The sequence below is a fragment of the Hesperophylax consimilis genome, chromosome 19 (genome assembly GCF_061612785.1).
Source record: "Hesperophylax consimilis isolate HC1 chromosome 19, BYU_Hcon_1.0, whole genome shotgun sequence".
In the NCBI taxonomy this organism is placed as follows: domain Eukaryota; kingdom Metazoa; phylum Arthropoda; class Insecta; order Trichoptera; family Limnephilidae; genus Hesperophylax; species Hesperophylax consimilis.
This window is the reverse complement of record NC_142854.1, coordinates 28,839,523-28,859,344: the sequence shown is the minus strand read 5'-3', so window position 1 is coordinate 28,859,344 and position 19,822 is coordinate 28,839,523.

Sequence of the window (19,822 nt, the reverse complement as noted above, 5' to 3'; positions counted from 1 at the left end):
CTTACGCAACCATACTGGCGAAAAACCTTATTCCTGTCCCTATTGTAACTACTCCTGCTCAAATAGATCAAATTTAACGAAGCACTTACGCACCCATACTGGCGAGACGCCTCATTCATGTCTCCATTGTAACTACTCCAGCTCAAACAAATCAAATTTAAAAGTGCACTTACGCACCCATACTGGAGAAAAACCGTATTCGTGTTCCTATTGTAACTACTCGTGCTCACGCAAGTCACGTTTAACACTGCACTTACGCACCCATACTAGAGAAAAACCGTATTCGTGTTCCCATTGTAACTACTCGTGCTCACGCAAGTCAAGTTTAACACTGCACTTACGCACCCATACTGGAGAAAAACCTTAGTCATGTCCTTATTGTAACTACTCCGGCTTAGAAAAATCGAATTTAACAGTTCACTTACGCACCCATTCTGGAGAAAAACCTTATGCATGTTCCCATTGTAACTACACCTGTTCACACATGACAAGTTTAACGGGACACTTACGCACCCATACTGGAGAAAAACCTTATTCATGTTCCCATTGTAATTTCTCCTGCCTACGCAATGCAGATGTACACTTACGCACACAAACTGGAGAAAAACCTTATTCATGTTTCAATTGTAACTACTCCTGCTCAAAAAAGTCACGATTAACGTTACACTTACGCAACCATACTGGAGAATAACCTTGTTTTTGTTCCCACTTTAATTTGTGATAGATCACATCTTCGGATCTACCAGATCTGCCCTGATGATGGACACTGCAACGCTGTCCGAAACGTCGGCTAAAGAAGGAGTTAGCGCAACACGGCATAACACCCCAAAAACAAACAACAAAAATGCTTTTGGCCGTGAAAATCTAAAAACTTACCATTTTTAAGTTTGCATTACAAATTTTTAGTTTATTTAAAAGTGTTATTACCATGGATAAATGTGACAACATAACTAAGACCGTGATTTTTTTACAACTAGATCATTTTGAACTTATTCACAATAATCCTTTTCATAGGTAAGTGTCAAAAGCTGGTGAAAGAAGCAGTGAAAATTTGTTTTAGTGACTTATTTGAAAATTAACAAAAAAATGATTTTAAGTAACCCACAGGTACCCAAATATTATAGTTTATTAAAGTGAATAAACAGAATAAATTTATTAGGCCACTTGTTTTACCGAGACTGCAGATTAAATGGATTTTTGTTTGTCTGAATCGGTTTTAATAAACTAATCATTTCATTACAGATACCGACTTATTGAGCTTTATTCGCCATTTTTCCAGATGTAATAACTGTGCTGAAGTCACACCCCGGGAAAAAAGCAATTTTAGACAAGTATGGCGAATTTTCAAAAATTATAATCATAGAGTATTTCTTAATTTCTTAATGAATTTTAATTAAAATGTTTTTTTTTAAACCTTAGAGATTATCACAACATTGTAAATGTGCATTTTAGATATTTAAGATTTATTTGTATTACTTTTGTGTTATCTTTATTCTACTTTACTATTTAAAAAATACCCTCTGACGTCCAATGTTAAGCCAAATTAAAAAAAAAAACCGAAGACCAACAAAATTTCAAATAATTTTCTAAGCAATATTTCTAACTATATTTTGAATATGTTAAATCAATAATCCTGGTGTGAAAGGGTTAAGAATGCGTTAGAATTAGTCAATAACTTAAGGAATTTGGAAATCCCTAACCACGCTAAGTTTGTGTCCTAAGATGTAATTAATTTATTTCCTAGTATCCCAATAGAATAAAGTAAATCAATTTCTAATAATTTGTTAATTTCTTCATTTTCGCCGAAAGTGCTGATATCTAATCTGAACTTATTTTTCGATCTAATTTTTAAACAGAACCAAATGCAATTGAGAAAAACTGGAATTTAAATGCATCTTTACCATTTCCACGAAAATAAATAGTCCCTTTTTGAGGAAAATCATGCAGCGGAATTTGACACCTTAATACTCGTCAAAAACTTTATTACTTTATGTATGACGAAAGCTTTCCAGATATTTAAAAAAGCACAGGTCTGATGGAAGCTTTCGAGGTATTTTCAAAAGCCCAAGACTTAATGTCTGATGGAAGCCTGCGAGGTATTTACAAATTCACAAGTTAAACAAACATTAATTTAAAAAACTAAATTCTAAATACCATTTAGATATCTGATACTGGAAGTTTCATTTTTAAGTCTCCACTCTTTATTAATTTTATCAGTTTTTTTTAAATCTAAAACCGCCTAAGAGCCCCAACTGCTGCCAACCGTCTGGAGCCAATGATACTATGGCATCCCACGAGTAAGGTGGATAAGTACCTACCTGACTATTCAGATCCAGTCGCCAAACATGGCCAAAGCAATTTCAAGCAACTTTCAATACTGAATGGTTGTCTTACACCACAGGAAAATCGATCCATATCTAGTGGATATGTCAAAAAATCAATGTCCATGTTCGGTAATACTTTTGTTTTCATTTTAAATATATTTATTAAATAATTAATCAATTTGCAGAGTATAATCAATAATGTTAACAAAAAGATAATTCATACAATTAGTTTTCACTGCTTTTACTGCAATACATATTATGAACTACACAATAACGGTGAATTTTGCTTTACACCAGTGTTTCCCGACATAGCGCCTCAGTGGTGGGGCACCATCCTTCAGATATGAGACACGTAGGCATTCCACACATAAAGGGGAATACTCATCGGTCATACAAAAAAATGCCTGAGATGTACAAAATTGAAATATACGCCAAATTGTACTTCAAATAAAATGAAACCCGTTAAAATTTCAAAATTATCTAAAATCACAGAAACTATGCAGGATGTAGCTGTAGTTGTAGTTGTTGTATTTCTTAGTTATTTTATACCTATATAATGTAAAAGTATTTTATACCTATATAATGTATAAGTATAGTGAGTAAATCTATAATTGGTTTCTCAGTTAAGTAAATTGCACATGTATAAACCAACCACGTAACTGTTAATTTTCCTAAAACAAAATATATCATTACGATTAGATTTACATGATACATGATTTTTCCAAAGCATGAGTGCGAATTCGAACATTAAGCTGGAAATTAGTGAACACAAATGATCTCAGTAAGAACATGAGAATGGATTTTGCTTAGTATGAGTGCGAATGTGTCTTTTTAAGCTTGACTTTTGTGAACATGAATAGTTACACTAATAAAATGAAAATGGTTTATCCTAAATGTGAGTGATAATGTGGATCATCAAATTTTACTTCCATAAACATGAATAATTACATTAAGAATTGTTTTTTTTAGTATAAGTGCTATTGTTTCTAATTATACGTGACTTCTGTGATCATGAATTATCGCAGTAAGAAAATGAAAACGGTTTATCCTTAGTGTGAATGCGAATGTGAGTCACTAAGTTTGTCTTTTGTGAACATTAATAGTTATAGTAAGAACATGGGAATGGTTTTGTTTTAGTATGAATGCAAATGTTTGCCATTAAGCTTGACTTTTGCGAACATGGATAGTTACAGAAAGAACACGAGAAAAGAGACGGGTTTTCCTTAGTATTAGTGTGAATGTGTCTTATTATGCTTGACCATGAATAATCACAGTAAGAAATTAAGAAAAAAGTTTCCTTTGAATGATTGAGAACGTGTTGCAATAACTGTGACTTCTGTGAAAATGGATAATAACAGAAGAAAATTAGAATACTTTATCCTGAATCCTCGTATGAGTGACCACGTATGCCATTTAATTTGGCTTGCGTGAACATGAAGAATTACAGTAATAACGTGATGACGGTTTTTTGCTTAGTTTGAGTGTGAATGTGAAATTAAGGCTTAGAAGAAACTTACACTAAGAATTTGCAAAGAAACTAACATAAAATATCCTAACTTTACTTTGCATGCGAGAAAATTATTATTAACCTTTCCCTCAACTTATTTGGTGGAATGTGGTTTTAGCGCCATAAGCGATTTACTCATTAAAAAACTAAATCGTAAGTTCGTAGCAAGCGTAACTGAATTTAATTTCAGTTGTAAAAAATGTATTAGAAAAGGTTTTATTCAATTTCTTAAGGGGTTCATGTATTTACAAACTATTAGATTATGATTTTAAAATTTACCTGTTCGCTGTCCTAGTTCTTGTATGTTCAATAGACCTTTTTTTGCAAAACTGAGTTATGAATGCCAATATGTTCATTAGCCTATTTCGCATTAATGAAGCTCAAAAAAACCATATTTTTTGGTTTTTAAGTGACATTTTAAGCATTTTTCGAGTGCCAATATCCATTCACGGAATAATGTTTCAGTTCTTATTTGTTCAATCTCCTGGATATTGAACATTCAAACACTCAAAGTTATGAATATAATATTTTTAAAAAGTTCATAGATATTTGTTCAACATCCCGCTGAACGTTGAGGTCTTGAATGTTCAATCTCCACTGTCAACCAATCAGGAGCCGGCTAGTAAAAATGTGCGGCCATGTTGATTTTTAGTTGTTTTCTAACAATGAAATTGTTCCACTAAAAATACGTTTTATTGCGAATATATACTGTTATTGAACTAAAAAATGACTTCACCGAATCCAGAATCAATTCACCTAAGAACAGTAGCTCAAATAGAAAGGTAAGTCTTAAAATTATGTCATTTATAGGCTTTTTCACCATATTTTACATGTACTTCTTGAATTTGCTAGGCAAATATACAGGATGCTTCATTTATTATTTATTTATTCAATTATTTATTTACAAACTTAGGACTTTCACATAAAATGAGTATTAATAAATTAAATTAGTGCATTAAAACTTATTTTTTATTCAAGAAATACAACAAAAGAGCCAGGACATGGAAATGTGTAAAAAGTCGAATGTCCTCATAGTCTGATTGAAAGACATCTACGACACATATTTTGTCCGTTATCACTGCTGAGATCGCTGATGAAAACGAAGTCCAAATATTTCAATTTTGATTCATTCAATTAAAAGTTTCTGATTTTTTGTTTTTTTTAGTCACTTAAAAAACAATAAACATATTCTTATGTAGGAACTACAATAAAACCAACTAGGCAAATGACTAACAACAATAAATGTAATGTTAAATAGCGCACACCCATAACCTAAATCGCGGGATATTATAATTTTAGGATCTTAATAGCTGAAAGTATTTAAAAAAATAATATTTTACTCATGATAAACAACATAAATAATAAGCTCACGGCAAATAAGACCTTCCGAAAGAAAAAAAAATCTTTCTAAAGTAAGTAAACTTTAAAAATTACATTTATCAAATGTAGGTAACGAAACAATAAAAATAAAAACAAATTTTCAACTGAAAATTGAACTTCAATAATTTTACGCATCACTCGAGATTTTTTTTAATGGAATACCGCACACAGTCTCAACTGCTCCCAACCATCTGGAGCCAGTGAGACTATGGAATCCCGAATTGGGGTATATTAGTATATTGTGAGGCTGAAGGTAGTGTGGAGGGGAAGGAGATGGAGAGGAGAAAGAGAGGAAGGAGGATGAAGGAGAAGAGAGATGGTATGTGAGTATCTATTCTGATCTGATCACCAAACACGGCTAAAGCCATTTAAATTCTTATGGTGGTCTTTACACCATATCTTCCTCTCTGGAACATGCCGCAAATAGACAATATGTTATTTTAAATTAATAATTTGTGAAATAACATAAATGAATCAAATGAAATTTACTTGCGCACGCCGGGATTTGAATCCGCGACCTCCGGATTTCTAGTCAAGAGTACCCCTAGACCACGGAGGCCGTAATACGTACGATGTAAGAATATTTCACATTACGCATGCACCGACAACCGATAGTAGTATATTAGCGGTAGGTACCTTTGTACCTACTTGTGCATTGTTTTCAAACTTCCAAAATATTGGATGATTTATATAGAGCAGTTTTGTGAAAAATCAACTTTGTTTGTATATTTTAAAGTAATACTTTAAGTCAACTAGTAACTAAGATAAAAGTAAAGTATTTGAAATCTACTAGTTATCTTCATATAGTGACACGGAGAGCACACTCAATTTTACGCTTAACACAATTTAATATTTTACAGTATTTTTAAACAGTGAAACTAACAATTTAACGTATCATTGAGAGACTGCAAGTTTAAGGAAGTCGGAGAGCAATCCTGCTGGTTCCTAAATTCATAACTGAGTGAGCATTGTCAATTTAAATAAAAGTCAAAACATTAAGTATTATTGTCACCCAAACTACTACCGCGCGGCTGGGTCCCTAGTATCTACTTCAAATCACTCCACCTTAAATACAGGCTGACCCATCCTCCATTTTTCCTAAAAAAAAAATTAAAAAAATTTTAAGTTAATAAAATGGATTCCCAAGGATTCATCAATCTGGCGAGAAACGCGGTTGAGGCCCTCACTGAATTAATAATTGACCCAACAAGCAAATTAAACAAAGATCAAATTGCAAAAATGGTACCAAAAACAAATGCTATTCTCGGAACCATTGCTCAAATGGCTGCCAAAATGGCAGCACTCGAGGGTGAGCTGTCAGCTTTTAAAGCATTATCCAATAAACCTAACTCAGTAGTATCTATTTGTGAAGCAGCCGACGAACTCGAAGAAAGAAAAAAAAGAGCAAATAATCTAATAATCATAAATATTCCTGAAAGCTCTAAACTCAACCAAATAGAAAAAATACAAGATGACAAAATACAAATTACAAATATCTTGAATAAGATTGATAGTAACATTGAAATTAACTCTATCAACACTTTACGCCTTGGAGCAGTGAGGCCGGATAAACCTAGGCCCGTTAAGGTTATTCTAAAGAACTCCACTGAATCAATAAACATCCTCAGGAGAAAGAACTTTTATCTGACCAACTCCACTGTTAAAATCTTTTCCGACCAAACACCGAACCAACGAAAATTCTTGTCGGACCTCCGCCAAGAATTGGAAACTCGGATAAAAGCAGGAGAAGTTGGGTTAACAATAAAATATATGAATAACAAGCCCACAATAATAAGGTTAACTTCAAAAAACTCAAACACATCATCGGATACGGCCAAAATATCCGAGGCTGCCGTACTAAACTCATAGAGCTACAAACTACTCTTCCACTACTCCAACACATTGAAGTTTTTCTTCTTACCGAAACTTGGCTTGATCCTGATATTCACACCGAGGAACTTGGATTTTCATCTTACAACACCTACCGCCTTGACAGAAATTCAGCCACTAGTACTAAAACCAGAGGAGGAGGAGTTCTTATATCCGTTACAAAATTACTGCCATCCACTCGATTAATTTGTAAACATCTGGACGTGGAACAGGTATTCGTTTTACTAAAAACTAAATCAGGCAAAATTCTACTGGGATGTGTCTACATTCCTCCTGGATCCAATATCACAGTCTACAGAAACCACATAGATGACCTCGAAACCTTAAAAAATAAATACCCTGATGCCAGAACAATTTTATTTGGTGACTATAATACCCCTTGCATTGATTGGATGAATAAGGACTCTTATAACAACTTAAGCCTACCAGAAAATGCCCGCGAAATAATAGATATGACGAACTTACTCTCTCTACATCAAGTCAATCAAGTCTACAATACCAATAATCGGCTGCTGGATTTAGTATTCTGCAGTGATACCTCAGTCCATATTGCTAAATCAGTTGACGAGCTTCTCCCCCTAGACTGCCACCACCCCGCCCTAAGCATAACCATCACTACTAATAACTCACCAGATGACACAACTGTTCTTCCTAACCTAACTTATAATTTCTCCAAAGCTGACTATTCTAACATGAATCAATATCTTGCAAATGAAGACTGGTCATTTCTTCACCAAAATAATACTATTAATTATAATCTTGAATTATTTTACAAAATTATTAATAAGGCCATTGATAGCTTTGTACCACTTTCACACTTCAAGGAAGCGAAGTTCCCAAAATGGTTCAGTGGCGAGCTAATTAACCTAGTTATCTGTAAAAAAATTGCACACAAAAACTTTAAAGAATCGAACTCTCTTAACGACTACAAGATATTTCACAACTATAGAACTCAATGTAAAAAACTATCAAGAAATTCATATTTCAATTATATAAATGGAATCGAAAACTCTATACCTTCTAATATACAAAACTTTTTCACTCACGTTAACTCTCTTAGAAAAAACAAACAAGGTTTACCCCTTTCAATGCACTTCAAAGAAAAGAGTAGTACTGACATGAATGTAAAAGTTAACTATTTTGCTGATTATTTTAAAAGCGTCTATGACGAAGATATCCCAGACAATTATATACCACCTTCGTCGCTTAACGAGAGCATACATATCCCTCCCATACACATCAACTTAAACGACGTTATAAGTAAAATCAAATCCTTAGACAAAAACAAAAAGGCTGGACCTGATAATGTACATCCCAATATCCTGATAAATTGCATTACTTCACTGGCTGAGCCGATTTTTCTATTGTTTAATCAATCCCTTGACACAGGGTGCTTCCCTGATATTTGGAAACGTTGTTATCTAACTCCTATATTTAAAAAGGGTAATAAAAGTGATGTTACTAACTATAGACCAATATGTAAGCTATCTGTAATTCCTAAACTTTTTGAAAAACTATTACTTGATAAAATTTCACCATGTATTAACCATCTCATTGTTCCGAATCATCACGGATTTTTGTCAGGTAGATCAACTCTGACAAATCTCTCGTTGTATGAAAACTATATATCAAACGCATTAGCTAACAGAACTCAAGTCGATTCCATATATACGGACTTTATCAAGGCCTTTGACAAAGTATGCCATAAAATTCTCCTGATCAAACTACGTAAGCTCGGTATTGACGGAAAACTTTTAGAATGGTTTGCTAGCTATCTAACTAATAGAGTTTTACTTGTAAAAATCAATTTGTTCATTTCCAATCAATTTATAGCTACCAGTGGTGTACCACAGGGGTCTCATTTAGGCCCAATATTATTTTTACTGTTCATAAATGATATTGTAAATATATTTGATGAAGATATTAATACGTTACTTTTCGCAGATGATTTAAAATATTTAAAATAATCAAAAGCGCTGAAGATTGTATCTGTCTACAAAATAATTTGAACAGGTTAATTAATTGGTGTTCTCTTAACAAACTTCATCTGAACATAAATAAGTGTTATTCAATTCAATTTTACAGAATAAATCAACCAATTATTCATTCATATAAACTCAGTAACTCAATCCTTACCTCTGTCGAAGAAATTAATGACCTGGGGATAACTTTCGACTCTAAATTAAACTTTAAATCGCATATAAATAATATTAATAATAAAGGAATGAAAATGCTAGGCTTCATTCTTCGAAATTCCAGAGGTTTCAAGAATATTTCAACATTAAAAATTTTGTATACATCCCTGGTTCGTAGTCAAGTCGAATATAACTCCTCGATCTGGTCCCCCCACTACAAATTACATTCAGATTCAATCGAAAAAATTCAACATAAATTCCTAAGACACATTAATTTTAAACTCGGTATTCCCATTGAAAATATAAATTATAATTACTTGATGAAAAATCTAAATTTATTAAAACTCTCAGATCGAAGAATTATATCCGACTTAATATTTATGTTCAAAATTGTAAATGGTAGTATAGACAGTCCTGATTTAATTAACCTCATTGAATTTCATATACCCACGAGAGCTACTCGTTCTAAAATTTTGTTTAAATGCAACAATATCAGGACTGAGTATTCCAAACACTCGCTTGTACCTAGGTTGCATGAAGTTAGTAATAGATACGCAGATGTGGCAGATCTATTTAACTGCACGCAAGGTAGGTACAAGAGGGCTATGCTATCAAATCTTTTCAATCAATATTAATTTAATCTAATTCTACCTTATTTGCACTATAGAAACTTATGTACTTGTATCTCTTGTTTACTTACTTACTTACTCTCTAATGTCATTTCACAATCAAATGCCACATATATTTGTAATTCTTTTTTAAAAATATTTCTACGATTTTAACTGTGACATGTTATCATTGTTTATGGTATATTTATACCGTTGATATTAAATAAATAAATAAATCTGAAAATCACGCTGTATATACAATTTACCACTAATTGGCTAATTGAACAAAAAATACCTCAAACTTATGGAAGCCGAATTGTTCAATCTCCAGACAATATTTTTTATTTATTTATTTATTTATTTATTTATTTACACATATACGGCACAACACGTGCCATTAACATAATTGACATACTTATAATAGTACAACAACATGAAGAATAACAGTATAATGTTAGTAAAATTTAAGAAAATAGGTAAAAAGTAAGGTAATAAGTAGTGTATAAAAACTATAATGTATAAAAGTAAATTGTAAAGTGAATAGTTTAAAATATAAAGTATTAAAGTACAAACCATAATTTATTAGGAAAAAGTATAAATAAAAATAAAAATTTAAAGATTGAAATAAAACAATAAAATGTACCAATAAGATACCTATCTCAAGGTACCGACAATGATTTAAATATAAAAGTAATAAATCCTGGATTATGTTAACCGATATGATAAATTTTACAAGTACTTATGATTTCAAGTGCATTAATAGTTTTAGAAGTACTGGTAGGCATATTATGTTTACATGATGTATTTACGTGGTACTAGCAAACAAATTTAGTTTAACGCATCTTTTGTATGAAGACAGATTACCGGCAGCGTGATCAATATTAGCATATTCATTGCCTAAAATATGCAAGCGATTGATGGTTGAGTTTTGTTCTGCGTTCGTCATAGTATTGTCACAGTGAAAAGGTGTTTTGAGTCGAGTCGGTCTACTAGGTACATGGTAATTTATTAATGAGACCAATTCAGGGGAGTCAAACCAGTTATTGTTTATTTTAAATAAGAAAATAAGATCATTGAGTATTCTTCTATCTTTTAACGATAAGAGTCTCATTTTTTGTAATAAAGATTCATAGTTTATGTCAACCGCAGGAATACCTAATTTGAAATTAATTGATCTGAGAAATTTGCGTTGGATTCTTTCAATGGAGTTTTCATGGCTTTTGTAGAAAGGGTTCCATATGGGGGAATTGTATTCTAAATGACTCCTAACCAGAGTTGTATATAGTATTTTAAATGTTTGGATATTTTTAAAATCTTTACAAATTCTTACAATGAAGCCCAGAATTTTCATTGCTTTACCCGTTATTATATCAATGTGATTGGTAAATAGTAGTTTAGAGTCGAAGGTTATTCCAAGGTCCCTTATTACAGGTACTGACAATAAACTGTGATTGTTAAAAGAGTAACTATATTTGATAGGGTTTTTAATTCTAAAGAAACTCATGATTTGACATTTTTTTATATTAAGTGTAAGTTTGTTAATGGTACACCATTCTACGAATTTTATAAAATTGGATTGGAGGGACAAGCAGTCGTATATATTTTTTATGATTTTATATATTTTCATGTCATCGGCAAATAATAATATGTTAACATCAGTGAATATGGAAGTGACATCGTTTATGAATAGTATAAACAATATTGGACCAAGGTGCGAACCCTGAGGCACACCACTAGTGGCTTCAAATTCATAAGATAAGTGTTCTTTAATACAGACAGTTAGTACACGTTTTGATAAATAATTCTTAATCCAACATAATAAATTACCACTTATTCCTAATTTAGACAATTTATTTATAAGAATTTTAATGCAAACCTTATCAAAGGCTTTACTAAAATCCGTGTAAATTGAATCAACTTGTTCTCTATTAGCAAGAGCACCAGAGATAAAATGTTCATACAGTGTAAGGTTAGTTAAGGTAGATCGTCCAGAGATAAAACCATGTTGAAATGATGAGATATTAAATTTTATGCAAGAACATATTTTTTGGAGAATTAACTTTTCAAAAATTTTTGGTATTGACGATTGTATGCATATTGGTCTGTAATTTTCAACTAAAGACTTGTCTCCGCTTTTGAATATAGGAGTGAGAAAGCTATTTTTCCATATTTGTGGGAACTTGCCTGTTAAAAGTGATTGATTAAATAGTAGGTACAGAGGGTAAGAGACACTACTCCCACAGTTTTTTAGAAATACGGGGGGAATTTTATCTGGCCCTGAGCACGATTTAGGTTCCAGTAGTTTGATACATGCTGCAATTTCTTTAATCTCAATATGTATCTGAGATAGTTGTAAATTTATATCGGACTCAAAGTTTGGAATGTCTTCATCAGGGATATCTGTTTCATATACATCCTTGAAAAAATCTGCAAACAAATTGACAATATCTTTGATTTTACAGGAAGTTTTCAGTTTATAGTGCATAGTTTCAGGTATGCCAAGGTTGTTGTTATTTTGAGCTTTACAATATGTTCAATATCCAAAATAATCATTCATCATTTTCAAGCCATGTTCAACGTCCACCTTTAAAGTCATAATATGGGCTTAATATAGCTTCAATCTTCGAAAAATGATCTTTTATAATTTCCTGTTACACATATGTATTAAACGAAATGACCAAAATCGAGAATTTTTTAGAATTTGTATGTAAAAACAAAAAAAAACGTCTCCTGTAAAATTTGCCAAATGGTCTATTGAACATACAAGAACTAAAGCAGCGACTTATAATTAACCTATTTTGTGTATGTACTTCAAGCCCTATCAACTTAAGTAATTATTTCCAAAAGCAGTTAAGTGGAAATAATTTTGTTTGACTAAAAAAATATTGCTTTTATCAAAACGAAACTTATTGCCGTGTGAAAAAGTTTTGATATTATTTGCATTCTTACATTTTGAGTGCAATAATGTGGTCTACTACCTTTTTTAAATCATAAACATATTGTTTTAACCAATTCAGTACCAGACTTTTTCCAGCCAACGAAAAAAATGTTTGTCTACATTATTGAGTTCTGTGATTTTTTTCAATATTTTTACAAAAAAAAATTATTTTTTTTCCAAACGGTCTTCGAAATATTTCATGTTCCTCAGGAAGAACATTGGGGCTTAGGGGGTGTTAGTCAAAGAACGGGTAGTACAAGGAGCATACATAATTTTAAAGTGTTTTTAATTGTTTAATTAGAAAATAAATACACAGAAATCAATACTATTTAACTATAAAGGCAAGCACATTAAATTGCATTTTAATATTATGCTAAAATAATTTTAGTACAATAGAAAAAATCAAAATATATATTTTTTTTAAAAAACGGACCATTATTTATTATATTTACTGACGTTGTAAATCAGGGATATTTGTTTTTTTGGACATTCTTGCGTTTCTCCATGCAAACTTTACTAGGATTTCCCAGGCATCGTTATTAACTGCTCATGCAGCAACGGCAAATATAGATAATTATCATTCATCTTGAACTGCATGTAGACGTCAAACATTTAGAAAAAAATAACTCCTTTACCATATTTCAGATCTATTTCTATATAATAAACCTATCGGATGACGGATTTTTATACTATGGATTTTGTACCCGCTTAGCAACCGCAAGTAGCTTATCAATTTGTTATTGTTTTATTATTCCAGGTAGCATTAATGTGGAGACTGTACCCATCAAAGCAAAAGCAGAACCCCGAGAAGATGATAGAGGGGCAATCACTTATGCGGAAATAAACATAGACCTGCCAGATATAAAAAAAGAATGCTTAAAGCAGTCTGAAATTATTCTCGAGAATGCAGGTAAAATTTATTTTCGGTTTTCTGAATTAGTTTAAATAATTATCTAGTTATTATAGACACGTACTTATTATTATCTGCCATCTTTTTCAGAGATGATAACGGACCTGAAGACGCATCCAGGAGAAAAAACTCATTCATGTTCACACTGTAACTACTCATGCTCACGCAAATCACATTTAACAGTTCACTTACGCACCCATACTGGAGAAAAACCGTATCCATGTGTCCATTGTAACTACTCCTTCTCACGCAAATCAAATTTAACGATGCACATTTTTTTTTTTTTTTTTTTTATTTATTATAAATTTTTAAAGATACAGGTATATGCAGTCCCACAAAGCTGTCACACATGACGGCTTGTCTGTAGGTTCTACAAATAATATATATAAAACATTTTTAATTTTTAATACATGTATGACACAAAATTATACAATAAACAATATCACAAAATAATATATATCAAAGTACCTACCTATATACAAATTATTTAGGCAGGTACGTTGAGATGTTCAGGAATACATCAATAATAATGTTCAGAGAAACATTGATTCATCGCTTATTAGCCAACGCTTAGTGTTTTTGGGGCAGGGTCTCTCATTATTCTGAGGTTTAAAATAATTATTAAATTTATTGAAAATCTCTGGTATTAAATATTTAAGCGTTCGGCTTCCATACTTATTTGTTACTCTTGGAATAATGAGGCCCTTATTTTCAGTGAATCTTGTTGTGTGATTATGCACCGGTTGCTTTTTATATTTGCTATCTCCCTCATTATCCATTATAATAATGTACCAAAGAAGACCCTTTATTGGAAGTAGGCCCTCAGAACCATACAGTAGTTTTAGATTACTTCTTTGTCTGTAGATATTCGGTGGTACAATTTTTTTTATTATAGCAATTTGTAAGTTTTGTATATATTTAATATAAATATTGCTTGAGTGCCCCCAAGTTCGTATGCCATATCTGAGTATGGATTCGACCATAGAAAAATAAATTATTTTAAGAGTACAATGAGGCAAAACAAATTTCAGTTTATAAAAATTACTTGCAAAAGATCGGAGCTGGTTACAGATTTTAGCCACTTGTTTATCCCATTTAAATTTATTGTCTACTATTAGTCCCAGATAAGTATATTCGTTAGTAAAGTCAATTGTTTCACAGTGGCAAATATTTTCAATTTTTCTATGAATACATTCAGAATTATGAGCAATTATTTTGGGTATATTCCATATTCCCAGGCTTGGTGATTTTACATACATACATTTTGTTTTTTTAACATTAATAATTAAACCAACATCATGAGCCCATTTAAGTAGCTCGTTAAAGTCACTTTGCAATTGTTGAATAGCTATGATAGGATTTTCATTGGATACTACAAGTGCAGTATCGTCAGCAAAAATGAATCTAAAGGCCTTTTTAAAGAGTTTTGACATAACAATAACATATATAATGTACAATTTTGGACCTAAAATTGATCCTTGCGGTACTCCTGATTTAATATGTCTTCCTTTACTCATATCATTTAAAATCTTTACGTTCATTTTTCTATTAGTTAAGTAGTTTTTAAAGAATGAGAGGAGTTTACCCCGGATTCCAATGTTTCAAGAACCTTAATTAATTGTATATGGCTGAGAGTGTCAAAAGCTTTTGAGTAGTCAATAAAAAGCACCAGTACATGTTTTTAGAATTAAGTTGAGAATTTATAAAATCAGAAAATTTTTCCAGCAATTTATCACAACTTTTTTTTTTCTGGAACCCGTACTGGCATTCATCTATAATATTCAAATTATTCAAATATTTATCTAAATTTATCGAAATATATTTTTCTAAAATTTTTTCTAGTGCCGGGAGAATAGAAATTGGCCTGTAATTGTTAATTTCGGAGTGATCTCCATTTTTGAAAATAGGTCTTACAATGCTATTTTTTAATTCATCGGGGATGAGGCTGGTATCGATTATTCTGTTGATAAAGTGAGCAATAACAGGGCTAAGTAATTTGACATGTTTTTTTAAATCAAACATACGAATTAGATCTATGCCCGGTGACTTTGAATTTTTCATACCTCCGATAATATATTCAATTTGCTTAGCATTAGCTCTAGGTAAGTACATTGAATGCGGTAGGGATTCTTGCAAGTGATTAGACGCTCGGAAATCACATTCATGTAACAACTTATTAACTCCTTCATCAAAAAAGTTAGCAAAATTTTCTGCCACTGCATCAGAAGATTGTGACTTTAGGAAATATTTAGATAAGACTTCATCGCAACCAGATTTATTTTTCCTACCCAAAATTGTATTAATTTCATTCCATGTTTTTTTAATGTTCTTGAAACAGTGATTAAATTTGTTATTATAGTATGCCTTTTTTGTGTTTAATATTTGTTTATTAAGTTTATTTCTATATTTTTTGAAAGAGATTTCATATTTTTTATTATTAGGCGTGTTTTTCCACTTTTTCCACATGGCATCTCGTATTAGAATACTTTCAGCGAGACTGTCATTCATCCAAGTTTTTTGGTTATTTCGAAATTTTTTTGTTTTTAATTTTGTAAAGGTACTTTTTTCATAAATATTTTTAAAAATCGATTTTAATTCTGCATAAATAATGTTTGGTTCAGACAATTTTAACATTGCATTCCAATCGGTGATTTCGATCAATAAATCAATCCTTTTGTCCGATAGTGCAGTGTAATACTCTTGGTGCGATTTGTCGACGGTACATTTATCATAGTAACAGAAGTTAATACTAGCTGCAGTTAGGTAGTGGTCAGCTATTATTGAATCGCATACGCATGAACTGATTTCGGTCGTCTCCTTCACTCTTACATAGATATGGTCTAAACATGAAGCCGTTACATAATTAGTCAATATCGCTTCTCTAGTCACATCATTTATACATCTGGTCATTCCAAAATGAGACATGAGGTTTTCATATTGCATAGTTATGGGTTCGTGTACATTTAATAAGTTAATATTCGTATCACCTAGAACCAATACGGATTCTTTTATATCAATATTTCCCAATATTGTCTCCAGCTCATCAAGAAATAATTTTTTTTTTGTATTTGGCGGTCTATATATTGCTAAAAGATGTAAGCGAATATGTTTGTTTACTGAAATGGTTCCGTAAACGCATTCAAAATTATTAGTCATAATATTTATTTTTTCAAATGTAAGGTGATCTTTCGCGTACACAATAATACCGCCACCCGATCTTTTTGTTCGACAAAAATGGTACGAATTAAATCCCGGTAATTTATAAAGATTTATATTATTTTCATTAATAGACGTTTCGCATAGCGAAATTAAGTCGATGTTTCTCAAAGAGCTAGAAACAATTAATAGTAAAGTGTCCCAATATTTAGATAAAGATCGTATATTTAAGTTGAGGGCAGTTATTTTATTATTTCCTAACACATGTTTTTTTGTAGCCCAGTTTTCAAAAATTGACGTGCGTTCATAATCTATTTCTGCTGAATCAAAATCACAGTTCAAGTCACCCATATAGAATAATATTTTAATTGGCAGCAATAATATATAAACATGTATTGGGATTTATAAATATAAATACGATAGATACATAACAATATAGCAGTTAGTATTTCCGATATGTTCCAGGTTAGATTATAGTTTTGTACAGAACAAGGTAGGTTTACTAATTGGCAACAATAATTACATATTGAACTTTTTCTACACATACGAATACACGAAGAGTGCGCGAACATCAATATAATCATAGATTTCAGTATACTAGCGTTTAACACTGTGGCAATGGGATAATGCATTGTAACATAAATGGCAAAAATTTTCGGCAAGGATATGAAATATTTATGTCTCAATAAATTATATACATTACGATGCATAAATGAAAGTGATAATATGAAGTTAAAAAATGAAAAAATTGTGATTAGCATTGTAATTGTTTTTTAGAATTATAATACATACCTAATCATAGTCTATACGACTTTGAGCGATATGCATCATCTTTTTGTAGTAAGAACAATTAGTATTATTAGCTTTGTGATTGGTATTTAGGGTCATCTTGAATAAAGTGTTCTGATGTGCACAGTTACTACATTTTTCTTCAGTGTTTTTGTTAGGGCATTCCTTCCATTCGTGATCTTTTGCGCAATGTAAACACGTCGCACGTTTGTCCTTATTAAAACATTTTAATGCAGTGTGACCAAATTTGAGACAATGGTAGCATTGCGTCAAGGGGCTGGCATCTTCCACTCGTACTCTGCTAAAACCAATGTTAATTTTTTCCTTTTCCATGAGGTAAGACCTTACTGCTCCGCTGGTTTCAAATATATAATTAGTGAGTCCATTTTGGTTTTTTGGTTTAAACATTTTTATTAGTTTAATCGTGTTTTTAGTATCGCTATTCATGATATCTTTTATTCCATCGTTTTGTGTTTTTATTGCCTCAATTATGTCCTCTTCAGTTAAATCTACTTGAAGATTTCTTATGAATATTTTTGGATTTTTCTTTCTTAATTCCTCTGCAACCATGTTTTTTTTAAGGGTTTTATTGATTTCATCTGTCAATTTCTCTGCATGTTCTTTTGAAGGACAAGATATAATTAATTTATTTTGCGAGGCTTTTCGTATTCCGTTCACTGCGATACCCAAGTTTGCTATTTTAATTTTCTTTACGATTTGTTCTTTAATAGCATCCGATGTCATGTTCGAATCTTCACCTTTGATGATCAATGAGAATTTGGATTCCGGGATTACTTTGAGACAACTTGCGTATGTTTTTTTTTCAAAATAGCTCGTATTCTCGATTTTTTTTTCTAATTTTTCAATTAGTTTTGACTGCAGACAAACAATCTCGTTTTGAAAAGATATTTTTTCCTGAGTCCATTTTTCTTCTAATAGTTTTATATTTAATTCCAGATTATTTTTAGCTTTCGAGTCCTTTACCGTAGAAATATTTGAAATTTCTAATTTTATGTTTTCTATTATCGACAGCACGTCCATAATGGGTTAAGCTTGTGACCGCCTCGCGGAACACCTCGCTCCCGGCAAAACTTAGATAAATGTGACAATTCTCTAATAATGTATTGTCTTTCTATAAACACGTCTACACACTACCACGGTAGAATGACGAATGAATTCGCAGCCATACTGGAGAAAAACCTTATTCATGTTCCCATTGTAGCTACTCGTACTCACGCAAGTCACATTTGACAGAGCACTTACACACCCATACTGGAGAAAAACCTTATTCGTGTTCCCATTGTAACTACTTATGCTCACGCAAGTCAGAATTAACAGTGCACTTACGAACCCATACTGGAGAAAAACCATATTCATGTTCGCATTGTGACTACACCTGCTCACATAAGTCAGCGTTAACAGTTCACTTACGCACCCATACTGGAATTAAACCTTATTCATGTTCCTACTGCAGCTACTCATGTTTTTATCAGGGGAATTTGAAACGACACGCTCTTACCCATACTATAGTAAAACGACATAAATGCTCCCATTGTAATTTCTCCTGCAAAGGAAAATCACATTTTAAAGTGCACTTACTCACCCATACTCGAGTTACACTTTAATGTTCTTACTGCAGCTATTCATGTTCTATAAAATAGGAAATTTGAATAAAAATTAGGCATAAACTTAAAAAGTCTCATTTGTAACCATACTCTAGAAAAACAATGTATTTGTTCCCATTGTTAGTACTCCTGCTCACACAAATCAGTGTCAAATGGGCACTTACATACCCATACAGAAGAAAAACACTTTACAAGTAACCGTTATAACCTTTCCTTCTAACTTAAGTCAGCGTTATCATTGTGTGTGTACCCATTAAGCCTGCACTCATAACCCATACTGGAAATAAACCTTATCCATGTTCCGACTGCAGTTTTTCATGTTCACAAGTAGGAAATTTTAAAATCCAGATTTCGACCCGGTCATGAGGAAAACTATTTATGTTCTGACTGCAATATAAACGTTTTCAGAAAGAATATTTAATGCATCATACACTTACCCACACGGCATGAAAACTTTCTCCATTTTTCTAAGAAAAGTTTTCCAAACTGATATGGATGGCAGTATTTATTTTACCCTTCTTGGTTTGCCTTTGTAACTATAAAGTTTGGTTATATGGTTG